General features: G+C 40.9%; 1 protein-coding gene across 16 annotated transcripts in view; it reads right to left on the reverse strand.

Moving 5' to 3' along the window:
- The window catches only part of FOXP1 (forkhead box P1), a 379,700-nt gene that overhangs the window by 213,314 nt on the left and 154,282 nt on the right, over positions 1–12,104 (reverse strand). For 12 of the 16 annotated variants that reach the window (XR_011003135.1, XR_011003136.1, XM_068202271.1 and 9 more), the window contains exons 2-3: positions 11,517–11,598; positions 6,100–6,165 (exon numbers count right to left, since the gene is read on the reverse strand). The gene's annotated coding sequence lies outside the window, so the exon portion shown is untranslated. The remainder of the gene's footprint in view (positions 1–6,099; positions 6,166–11,516; positions 11,599–12,104) is intronic. The other 4 variants (XM_068202259.1, XM_068202261.1, XM_068202260.1 and 1 more) reach the window with 1 other exon arrangement.

The raw sequence follows: 12,104 nt of genomic DNA on the forward strand, positions 1-12,104 counted from the left end.
AGAAGGAAGTAGATCTATTATTCAAAATATGCCAATTTATCCTTTTTTTTAAAGGAGGGGTAACAATTTTACTCTTTTAAAAAATCATCATATTTCAACAAAAACCTATATTATAAACTTGGATATTAATGGTTTGCAATGGAAATGACATCAGAGTCTTAGTTACAAATGTCCAAATGTTTGTGCTACTCTACTAAAAAAATAAACAGTGAGCTCAGAGTCAGAAAGGACCCGTTTGAGCAATTAAGCAATATTATGCAAAACACCCTGAAAAGTATAGGGCCAGCAGAGGTGGGAGAGGCACAAATTAAAATTCACAGATAGCACTGGGAGAAACACTGAACAATTAAACATCTCAGAGGTGGTGTCTGAAATTCCTGCCATTATCTGAATGAAAAATGCTTTCAGGAACAAAAAATAACTTTTTTTTTTCTTTTTTTTTTTTAATGGCCTGGCTCTAGGATGAGCCACCAGATAAAAAGGGTGACCTCCCATAATGCCCACTGACATCACTGGTCTTGTAACACTTGTAAAACACATCTGCCATCGCTGAACAACAATAACTTAAACATCACGGAAGATATACTTCTGGTGCAGGAGCAGGCAACAGGCAGTGACCTTACAGATGACCAAATAAAATATGCAACAAGACTCTATTTCTGGAGTCATTTTCTCACATCTCCAGATTTTATACCACAGGAATGTGCACCGTCTGTGATGTGAGTGTTCCAAAGGCAGGTTCCAAGCCTGCAAGGGGCTCTTAGCTTTTGTGCTGAGACACAGGCACGGCCATGAGACCCCAGCAGACAGCCCTGGTGTGTTTGGAAGCCCACCAAGCCTATTACAAGGAAGTGAAAAACATCGCTGTATCCACTGGCAGAGCAGCATAACTTGTAAAAAGTGTTAGCACAGCTCTGAATTCAGAGTTCGCTGCCTGCTCCAGAAGGAAACGTTGAAACTGGGTACTTCCATCACATTCTGTGCTTGAGGGCAAGCATGAGGTCTCTCTTCAGGCTATCTGAATTGGAAGTCATGCCCTGGTTCTGGAATAACATACCAATGCTTGTTCCTGCCTTTGCCATTCCCAGTTCTTTCCTCAGCCAAGCTGTGATAAAATGCAGCACATCCTGACATATTATCCAGCTTGATTTTGAAGAACCAGGCCAGAAATTGCACAGTCTGCATCACATGGTATATTATGAGCTGTTTCCTTGGTACTGGCAAACATCAGTGCATCCTTTTTGGCTGCTTAATTTGCAGTCACAACTTTTACATGTTGGGCCATTTTCAATATATGCATTTGTTTCAATACCTGCACCTGTCTGATCTGTGGGTGCAGATGAGGCTAATCTGGACGTGTGCATGAACTTCTCAAGCTTGTGCTCCATGTTCTTCAGGGATTCAGAACGGGTGATGGCAATAACAGGAGAAACACTGTGGGATTATACAAAATACTGGCCAAGTCTTGCTCACTTCAGCAGTCTTCCTGAAGACCAGAGAGATTTGGTCCAAAAGCATTAGGTAAGAGGATCAAAACCTGCTACTGACTATCTTAAAGCAGAGAAACACATTTTTCTATCAGCCCACTTGAAGATTTATAAGATATTAAGGAATATTAAGAAGAAGAAAAAGAAGAAAAGCTAAATGGGCCAAAAGAAAACAAAAGAAACATGTTCTCTCGAGATTGCTAAGGCTGGCAGACAATAGCACAGAAAGAACTCCTCTGACAGATCTTTGAAGTCTTCAATACAGCAAGCTAGTGGGCCATGTTAATGAGATTTGCTCAGATACTTCTTAAATTATCCCAAAATGTCTTAATCTATTTTCTACATCTTCTTGACCCGATTGCTTCAAAAAAGTTACAGCTCCACACATGTCTAGACTGAACATTTCATTCACACAGGTAAGGTCTTCAAACACTTTATGTTTCCAATGACCCCCACACAGACTTTTTAGGGTTTACCCCAAAACATGAAAGTAATGTAATTTCTGTTACTAATGAATACAGAAACACTTTGCACCACACTGTATCTTTGAACCGTAAGAAAAGGTGTGACCTTAGGACCTCCCAATAACTCAAAGTTCTTAACAATTAAGATATTACAACTTCTCCCAATAATCCAAAAGTAAATAAATTCAGTCTTAGATAGGGCCTGACAGACACTGATCACTCCACCCACAGGACTACCACCCCAGCAGCAAGGGAGCAACGGGATCAATGGGGTCAGTCTTCCCAGTCCCTGTTTCCTGCTGAGGGTGACACAAGCACTCATGCAAAATGATTCCAGTGTAATTTGGGCCCACTGCAAAGAAAACACTGGAAAAAATGTCCAAGAACCAGGTTGTCTGCCCTGTCACAGCACTCCTTGTGACTGCACTTTAGTCCATATTCAGGACCCATATTCAGAAGCAGCTGCACACCACATGTTTTAGGGTCAGGAGCTGTTTCTGCTCCCTAATATGCTTTAAGACCTTTCGGTCAAAAGCGGGAAGAATCAAGGTGCCAAATTCAATAAGGAAAACATCATCCTCCCAACTTCCCACTGCCTGATGCGCAAAACACTCCTGCCACCCAAGCCAGCAGAGAAAATAGGACTAAGGACATCACCAGCACACCTTCTGGAAGTCACCAGCAAGGAAGAGTGCTGGGGAGAAACTGCACACACTGCTGAGCCTTTCATAAGCAGAGATGTGTCCGAAAGAGTTTGTTTCAAGGTTTTGACTTTTGCCTGCAGTGGCCAGCAAAGACATGGCACAGCGACTTGACAACATGTTTTGAGAACCATTTCTCTTCCTGATAAACCAAAGTCGAAAAAAAGTTTTTTTTTTGGTCCACTTTTTTTTTTCACATAGACCAATTGCACAAAACATTTTTTGTATTGAGCTTAGGAGAAAAAGTCCTTCTGACCTTTTTCCTGGCTTGAAGGGAAGGGAGGAGAAAATATACCTAAATAAGAAAGTTATAGCTCAAAACCACAGATTTATCTGTTGATCATCTCATTCAGCTCTGAGTTTCATCAGGCAGCTTCTGTTTTATTATCAATATTTAATCAGCATTTAACTCTGACAAGCATTAAGATTTGAAATTTTAAACTAAGTGCAACTTTGGTAAATCCTTTGTGTTGATTTTTTGCTGTTAAAGGTTTTCTAAAGGATTCTATCTTTGCTATCTTAAAAGTCTACACATACCTTTTGTTATCAATAATGTACAATTTTAGTAGCATGTTTTGTACTTTTCAAATTTTCAGCATGCAAGCTATCCCTGATTTACAATGCTCACTGAATGCTCTTTGATTATTGAAAATGCTTTTACTACATTTAAACAAATGACTGCTCCTGGAAAACTAACACTATTGCCCATAATTCTGTAAAAATACATTTCCTCTCCCTTCTCCCCAAATCAAACATTTTGAATTCTTACTGTGAGGAAAAAATGGCATATAATTAGGCATTATGCCTAACCGTGCTAAATAAAGGAGAATGTAAACATCTTAATTCTGAAGGTTTAACTGTCAAAGACCCTTGCTGTATCTCTTCTGTTATTTGTGCTTCTGTTCAGAGCTCCTTGAAGCTCACTGGCAAAAAAAAAAAAAAAAAAAAAAAAGAGAGAAAGAGAAAGCAAACAAACCACGCAGAATAAAAATCTATTTTGCCAGCTCTGAGCTGCCTCCCACCCCGCATGCCCGAGGCCAGGCTCGCGCACAGCGCTGGGACGCCCGGGGCCACGCGGCTGCTCCTCAAGGAGTAGAGTCCTGCTCTGCAACTGCTCTGAGCAGCTTAACCGCTAACTCAGGAGATGGGATTTCACCTGAAATTAAGCTATCAAGCAATTGAGCTCAAACTCAATCAACCAAACCCTTAACCTTCCCTGTTCCAGTGGCACTGCTCTAATTAGGACTCTATCACTATTTCCATTACTATCTCCTATTCTCATGGTTTATTATCTCAGCGGTTTCAATTCTCGCCCAGTTTAAATTTGACATCCAGTTTCTTGGACCACATATCATTCATTATGACTTTTTTTTATGAAATATGTTGCAAGACTACAGACGGATACTGCAATAAATAGGTTTTCGTTGAAAACTGCACCCCTCACTGCAGTAGAAGCAGGACAGAGCCAAACCTTCTTTGAGAAACAATCCTGACATTAAGGACACGTTGAACAGCTTGTTTTCCATTAAGTTTTAAATTTTGTCGAACAGTTTGATAACATATCCTTGAACACAGATCCATCTGCACACACCACGGCTGCCCCATGCTTCTCCAGTCCTCACTGTCTTCCCCCTGAGCCTGGATCAGCTTCTAGGAAACAGAGTTTGGCTGAACTCTGCTTACCAGCTCTGCTCAGAGGTGAGAATCAATAACCTATGATACACAGGAGATCAGGCTGAAAAATCTACTGGTCTTTTCCAGTGAATCACCCAAACTGCTTTCTGCTGAAGGATGAGTGACAGAGGGGATGTGCGCCTGAGTGGTGCACTGATGGTAGTAGTACAAAATAGATCTGCTTTTGGAGACACAGCCTATAAGCTTCAGGGAGTCTAAAGGTAGTGGCATTGTAACACCACCAAAATTCCAAATTTTCCTAGGTCACATAGGACACAGCCACACATGAGCCAGGAACAAGAGAGAGACCCATTAATTACGAGGCCCTCTGATGCACCTGGGACTTCAAATTCTTCCCTTCTTCACAAAAACTCAAAGGAGGAACAACACTGCAGAGTGAGGAAGCACTAGCTCCTTAAACTGCAGGATCTGCTTCTTCTCCAGTAGCTGAAATACATCTAATACTTCATGGGCTCCACCATAAAAAAACAAACCAGTAAGATTCAAATCTTGAAGAGAGGGATATATCATATAGCTGACATATACTACAGGCATGGCCAAGGATTGCAATATTCACTTGAACTTCATGAATTTCATCCTAACTAAATAGATATTTTTGGCAACAAAGAACTGAAAAAAAAAATCCCAGATTGTCCTCAGATCTATTTTAATTTAAAACAGAAGAGAACAGGGACATTTTTTCCCCCTTCAAGTACATTTTAATAAAATTAAAAATAAAAATAGCTCTAATTCACTCCAATGCATTTAGTCATTCTGTAAAATTCTAAGTTTAAAATGAAATCACCGTTTTATATTCAAACAAGGTCAAGAGAACAGCACTAACGAGCACTGACATCACAGTGAACAGCAGCCACTGCTCAGCGCTTACATCAGTGTTGCTTGTTGCTATGGTGCTTAACCGACTATTAATTTCTGAAAGAAGGTGATTATAAAGCAGCCATATGAACCTCAGTCAGATGACACCCTTCAGTACCAAACACTGATCTGCGTTACTCTTCTCCTCTGCAAGTTAATTTTGTGAATCACCACTTTTGTGATGTTAATATTCCTTCCCAACTTGAAACTTTGGACCAGAAGAGAGGCAAGGAGTTAATTTAGAAGCAAAGGACTTTCACGCAGCTTTAAATAAAAATCATTTTGCAGAGAGTGATATTTCTTTCCTTTTTGCTGTGCTCCAAAGACTAAAAAGCATGTGTTTTAACTTTTGCAGTGATAATAAGCAATCAAATTAACAGCTAAATTTTGCTCCCCTGCTCTGCTCGACATGCTGCTGGAAACCCAGAGTGTCTCAGCCTGGGATGAAGCAGCACTGAGGTTGACTTGACCACTCTCCAGGGATTTGCCTCAGTAAGGGGACCTTGCCACAGGCTGTGCCACTGCATCTCCCAGCCCAGCAGCCGTGGACCAAGGAGCTGCCACAAAGACCAGCCAGAGCAGGGTCTTCCCATTCCCACACAGGCTCTGCCCAGTTACCAAACAGCCTTCTCTGAATATGGCTGAAAGACAAAAAGTGCATCTTTTTTTCCTCAAATGCAACTGAACACCTAAACCAGTGGCTTCCAGGCAAAATACGTATTTTTAAGGCACAGCATTTACTCCAGAAGCTCCAAGCCCAATGATGCAAACTTCATCCATGTTGCCAGAAAAGCCTTTACTTGTGCAGCTAAGGTACGGTCCCAAGGTTTGCAGGATCAAATCCTATGTTCAGACATACTTCAAAGATAGTGTGAAAGACAGTATATTTGTATTTACCTTCTTCAGTTGCTCCTGTAAAGCAATCTTCAGTTACAGCCACCCAAAAAGGTCACTCTTCTTACCCTGCAGAGAAAGGAGGTAACACATGTGACTCTGGGTCAGTGTCAGCAGCAACACCCAAAGCATTTTCATTGGCACCACATTTGCAAGTACAAACATAAATAAAGCAACAAATGAATCTAATCGTGTTTAATGGTGAATGACTTTCAGAGAGAGTTAATAAAAACAATCAAGTCACAGGACTGCTGCTTATCAGTACCAGCTAGTGTGAGGTTCTTCAGTTCAGCACAAACAACTTGGTCTTTGGGAGAAGAAAAAGAGAAGTAAAAAACCCCATGGAAATGAGACATCTTTGTTCTCTAACATAAACTTTCTTAATCTTGATGTCTATCAATCTATTTTCAGTTTGAATAATAAATGAGTTCAGTTCTTTGTTTCAGATACCTGACTATTGTCTGCATGGATTCTCCTCACTTAAGGCATTTTAAGACCATTTGTAACCGCTGCTATTTTATCTTCTGGATTCTTTCTTTTTTCTCATCCTTTTCCATAGAGACACAGTCCTAGATGAGATTTTAGAACTAGCTGCATCTTCCTAATTCAGAAAGTTGTTTACTGTCTTGGGATATCTTCTCATTAAGCATTACCAAGAGCACGCCAAGGTGGTGAGAGCAGTGGGTATTAAAAGGAGGAATAATTAAAGTGTATCTTTATAAAAAGTAGGAGGGAAAAAACAGCACGTGTAGGTTTTTTTTACCCTGTATATTACTGCATCTTGTGTACTCTCTCTTATGCAAAAGAGTATGTAATCTTTTAAGAAACATGACAATCTGCCACTTTCTGTTCATGTAATTGGGATCAACATATGGTACAAGAGAAAAGAAAAACATTTGTTTATTAATTTAGATCTAGTTACTAACTCAAACCACTAACAGCATTCAGAATTAATTCCACATCAATTGACCAAATACCTTAACAGAGTAAAATTATAACATAATTTCACTGAAATGCTGATCTGCTGCTGCAGAGGTACAGAGTACTATCTAATATAGACAGAAAGAAATATGTGATCGTTTGGTGACACTGATGACTTCATATGAAACGGAAAGTCAGTGACATGTGGATGTGTAAGACAGATCTACGTGAAACTCCATTTCATAAAATTCACACAGTGATGTGGAGTTTTGGGGGTGTTTGTGAAACTCGCCAAATGGTAAGCTGTGCTATTTACATCACTAGGTGAAGCTTTTTACTGGAGCAGTAAAATACCAACCTCTGGGAAAAAATCAGAATCTTCACTAAGTTCACTCAAAAGAATATGAACTCATTCACCATTTATTTTGGAAGGAAAAATGTTTTCACAATGAGAATGAGGCATTACTTCTTTACCATTGAAACTTGATTATTTTTAGCTGGGAGAAAAAAGGCTACCTTGATATGAAATCAATATTGGTTTTATCTGTTGCTTACTGGTACTTTATTTCATTTTTATTTTTTATGTTTTGTGTGAGAAGCTCTTCACAGTTCTTGTAATGCCAGTACCAGAACATCAGGGGCCAAAATTTGAGCATGTTTGCTGTATAGGAAGCCTGTGTTCCTTGCTGAGGTACACATATAAGACATTCCTGATTCTGCACTGCAAAGGACATAACACTACTCCATCATAATAGGTCAGGGCTCACCTTCCTGAGAGTATGTAAAACAATACATCTTTTATGTAAAATACATGACCTCCGACATGTGATGTGCTCTTAGATTAGCAACAATAAAGGCTTTTATCCTGCTTTGCTGCAGGGGTTATCTTGGGTTTGACACTTTAAACCTCTTTTCATATTTATCTGTTTTATAAATTTTCTGGGTATTTGGCAGTCAGATCCTTATTTTGGCAGTATTTTGGCAAGCAGACTTCATTTCTACCCTGAGTCTTCACGATAGAAAATGAACCATCTTAAAATGTACTTTTTAAGGAAGCTGCTGAAAATTGCATGTTTGCATAAAATGTGCATACAGTATCTCTTTGGGCAGTGCTGAAAAAGGCAGGTATCATTTTCTAAACACATTTGTCTTGCATGAACCACACTCCAAGGAAATCCAGCTCAACAATCAGCTGGTGGGAGACCAACAGGGTCTACAGGGGGCTGAGGAGGAGTCAGCTGTCCTCACAAATTACTCCCGGATTCAAATCCAGACTGCTTTAATTTCTGGTTATCAAACTCCTGCTATATGTTACCTGGCTTTCAAAAATATGGAAAATGCACCATTGAAGTTAAAATGAGCAGCAGAAACAGCTGTTCCCACCTGTGAAAATTTCTCATTAATAGTCTAAAAGTTGAGTATCTCAAAATGTAGAAACACAAATACAGACTTTCCTCCTGAAACTGTTTATATGGGTGAGCGAATCAATGTAGGCAACACACATTCCTTCCATCATACTGTCTTTAAGATAAACACAAAGTACCATCAACACTGTAAGTGTGTGTGTGGAGCAAACAAAGAAAAAAATCCCATCCTACCAAAGCAAGACATTTCGCTACACTCATATTTTCCCCCCCAAGGAGATGATTAAAATAGAAACCAAACCACAAACAAAAATCCACTTTGCAAGCAAGCAGCAGTGGTCCTGCTGCCTGATGAGCAGAGACAAGGTGTCAAAGCACCCTCAATGCCACCTCCAAGGCTCAACTGATTCCATACATGAGGAAGAGTCCACGCAAAACTCTGTGCCCCGAACAGATTTTACCAGATAGTCCTGAAAATGTCAGGATTGTTCACTACGTGCCTCAGTTTGCCCACTAGCAAGATAGGTAATTGTAAGAGAGTTTGAAATCCGTGGATATAAAGATACTTTTTAAAACACTGTTTGGGTCAGGATTTTGGAAAGACAACAGTCATCTCAACCCGAGCCAGCGCCATAAACTCTTCCAACAGAAACGCCCACCCTTGTCCTGGATCAGGCCCTACATATTCCCCTGGTACCAAGGGACCTGGCAAAGATCAGAAGCCTTGCCATTACACCTGCTGGACCTTGTAACTCTTCTGATCCCACAACATTTATTTGATTTAGCGATCTCCTCCTCCAGGGCAGCGAGGTCATTCCAGGGAGGCTGCAGGATGGAGCCCTAACTCCAAGGGATCACTGCAAAGCCAAATTTAACCAATAATACAGAGAATACTCAGAAACAGAGACCATTGCAGAATGAAAGTCTACTTGAAACTCGAACATTTTTACTAATATCTAAATGAGAACAGCCTTGGGTATAGCCAAAAATAGATTAACAAGGACCTTGATCCCACACAAACTGGCTCTGAGTAATTTTACACAGGAAAGTAGAACACAAGTTGAGCTGCTCCTCTGCTCAGAATTACGCATGTACATTTTTTTGTCAGTGTCCCAGCCCTCAGAAGCCCACATTTTATTACAGGAAACCTAAAGCAGCAAAGGAATCTCCCCTTCACTACCTAGAAAGCACACTTAAAAAAAAAAAATTAAAAAGGATAAAACAGACACATGCACCTGATAGCAGAAGAAAAAAAAAATGGGTTTGAAATTATATTTTGATTTATTTTTCTTATGTAAGACCAGCTGAAATGTATTTAATGTGTCTGATTAAAATATTTACTAAAAAGCTTCCTGAAAGTTTTAAAATACCAAAACCTGATCACCAAAAAAAGCACTTCTGTGCAGTAATTTCTTCTAAATAAAGTGAACTGTAACCACCTAATACAGCTGTTCTTTCCCCTCAAAAGTCCCTGAGTCACATTCAAATGCACACAGGCTGAAATATGAAATATGTACTATTTATAATATGCCCTATTCTTATAACCATTATTTTCTGGTCCTATGCTGGAAAAGACACAATCTGTGTTTTTATCAACTGCATATTTGTAAGAGAAAAACAAAAATATTTTTTTATTTGGTATTTTGCTGGTTCTGAAAATACAGAATGTACACTGATTGAGGAGAAAACATCTGGTACCAGGCACTCATGGGCCAATCCTGCACACAGGTTATTTCCTCACCCAGTACACTCAGCTGGGTTACTTGCACTAACACAAATCACGTGTAGAACTGTTTTGAAGATGGTTAGCAGTTGTCTCTCCAGTTTTGTTGTACCTATTTTATTTTTAAAGAGCTATCTAGCAACCTGAAAAAAAAATATATATTAAACTAAATACTTCAGATAATCTGGGAGAGAATTTTTTTTTTTCTGACCACTGTCAAGCTGGCCACTTTTTATTGTGCAGCACATATAAAATCTCAGGAGGCATGGCACAGGAGATTTTCTATACCAGGAGTCCTCACCACCTCGTCAGAAAGTGAAATGCAGGTGAACAGTGAAACTGTGAGAGACTAAGTGCACTTCTTCCACCTCTCTTTGAAGAGGGGAAAGTGGATTTGGTACAGGCCAAAACACAGGGATATCAATGCTCACTACCTTGCTGCTTCTCAGTGGAAGGATGGAGCAAATCATACTGTATTTTCCTTTTCAGTCATTAGCAGGCTGTTCAGAATCTCTGGCTGGTGCTTATTATTTATTCCAAACAGAAATAAAATAAAATAAAAATAAATACCAGCACGAGGACGAAGCTATGCACAGCACATTTGCTCTTTCAAAATAATATTACCTTTCAAGTCCACCGTAACCTTGGAAAAGAAAAACTCAGTGTAAGCCAAATCTACCAAACTAATCACGATCCGTTCCTCCCCCGCTTTTTAACAGCTCTTGCAGGGAACACACGGGTGCAGTTCGCAGGCAAGTTGGGAACAGCTCGCTTCCACCACGGGATCTGCACCGCTCGCTCAGTCCCGCATCTCTGACTGATGGATTGCTTGTTTGCCTCACGTGTGACAGCGCTGGCCCTCACCGAATCCATGCCAGGTGAAGGGAACGCGCTCCCGGGAGCTACCCAGGCTGTCAGGTGAGGAGAGGACATCCCCGAGCCAGACCCCATCTCCCTCGGCCAGATCCCACCTCCCCGAGCCAGGGGCCACCATCTCCCGGAGCCAGAGCCAGCCATCAAACGCCGCCGCCTGGCTCCTATCGCCAGATCTTCCCCGTTTCTTAAAATAACTCCCCGTGCCTCAGTACCAGCCTTAACCATTTTATGCCTGTGCTACAACTCTCCTCCTGAAACTTGACCTCCCCGGGTGGCAGCAGGCGGAGGATGCCCGCGCCCAGCGGCGGCACCGCGGGCACCGGGGCCGGTCCCGCAGCGCCGGCCCCGCCGGCACCCAGCGCGGGGCCTCGGGCAAGGCTGGCGCTGTCCCCAGCGCCACTTTCCGCGCACACACACACACACACCCACACACGGGCACGGGGACACATCGCCCCTCCTTGTGCCGTGACCCCGGCGCTGCTCGGGGGCACTTCCCCGCCACAGCCCCCCTCTGCCACCCCTGTCCCGTCCCTTACCTGGCAGGCGAGTGACACTCCTGGTCGTGGTCATGTGAAAATATTTTCCAGGTATCCTTTAACAGCCTTTAAATATTGAAGCCTAAAAACAATATTTGCTGTTTTACCTTTTGAAGCTTTAACAAAAGCTTTGTTTTAGCATTTACCTCGGTGTGCAATAAGAGTTAATAATCAAATCCGTCCCAACCCCCACAAATGTTAAACAAAAAGATAAAAGAAATGCAAATAGCTATTGTCATGGAAAGTTAAAGTACCTGTCTGTATTTTTAAGTGAAAACTATTATCTCTATCAATCAAAATTTAAGAATACAATAGCACTAATCACACGAGGTGCTTTGACTGAGGTACTTTTCCTCATAAAAAGTTTTTTTTGTTTTTTTTTTTTTTTTAAACTGGTGCATAAAAGTAATACACTTACAATTAGACACGGTATTTGTAATTTTGTTATTAAAAAACCTCAGCAGTCTTATTGTTAATAAATGCCTCTGAGTCTGTAGGCTGATTCGTACCCAAGAAGACCAAAGTCCCTACATATTTTAATAAGGTTGATGAAATTTTATTCAGATTCTCACACTTTCCAACATGTGG

This window comes from Anomalospiza imberbis, chromosome 11, assembly GCF_031753505.1.
Source record: "Anomalospiza imberbis isolate Cuckoo-Finch-1a 21T00152 chromosome 11, ASM3175350v1, whole genome shotgun sequence".
Taxonomy (NCBI): Eukaryota; Metazoa; Chordata; class Aves; order Passeriformes; family Viduidae; genus Anomalospiza; species Anomalospiza imberbis.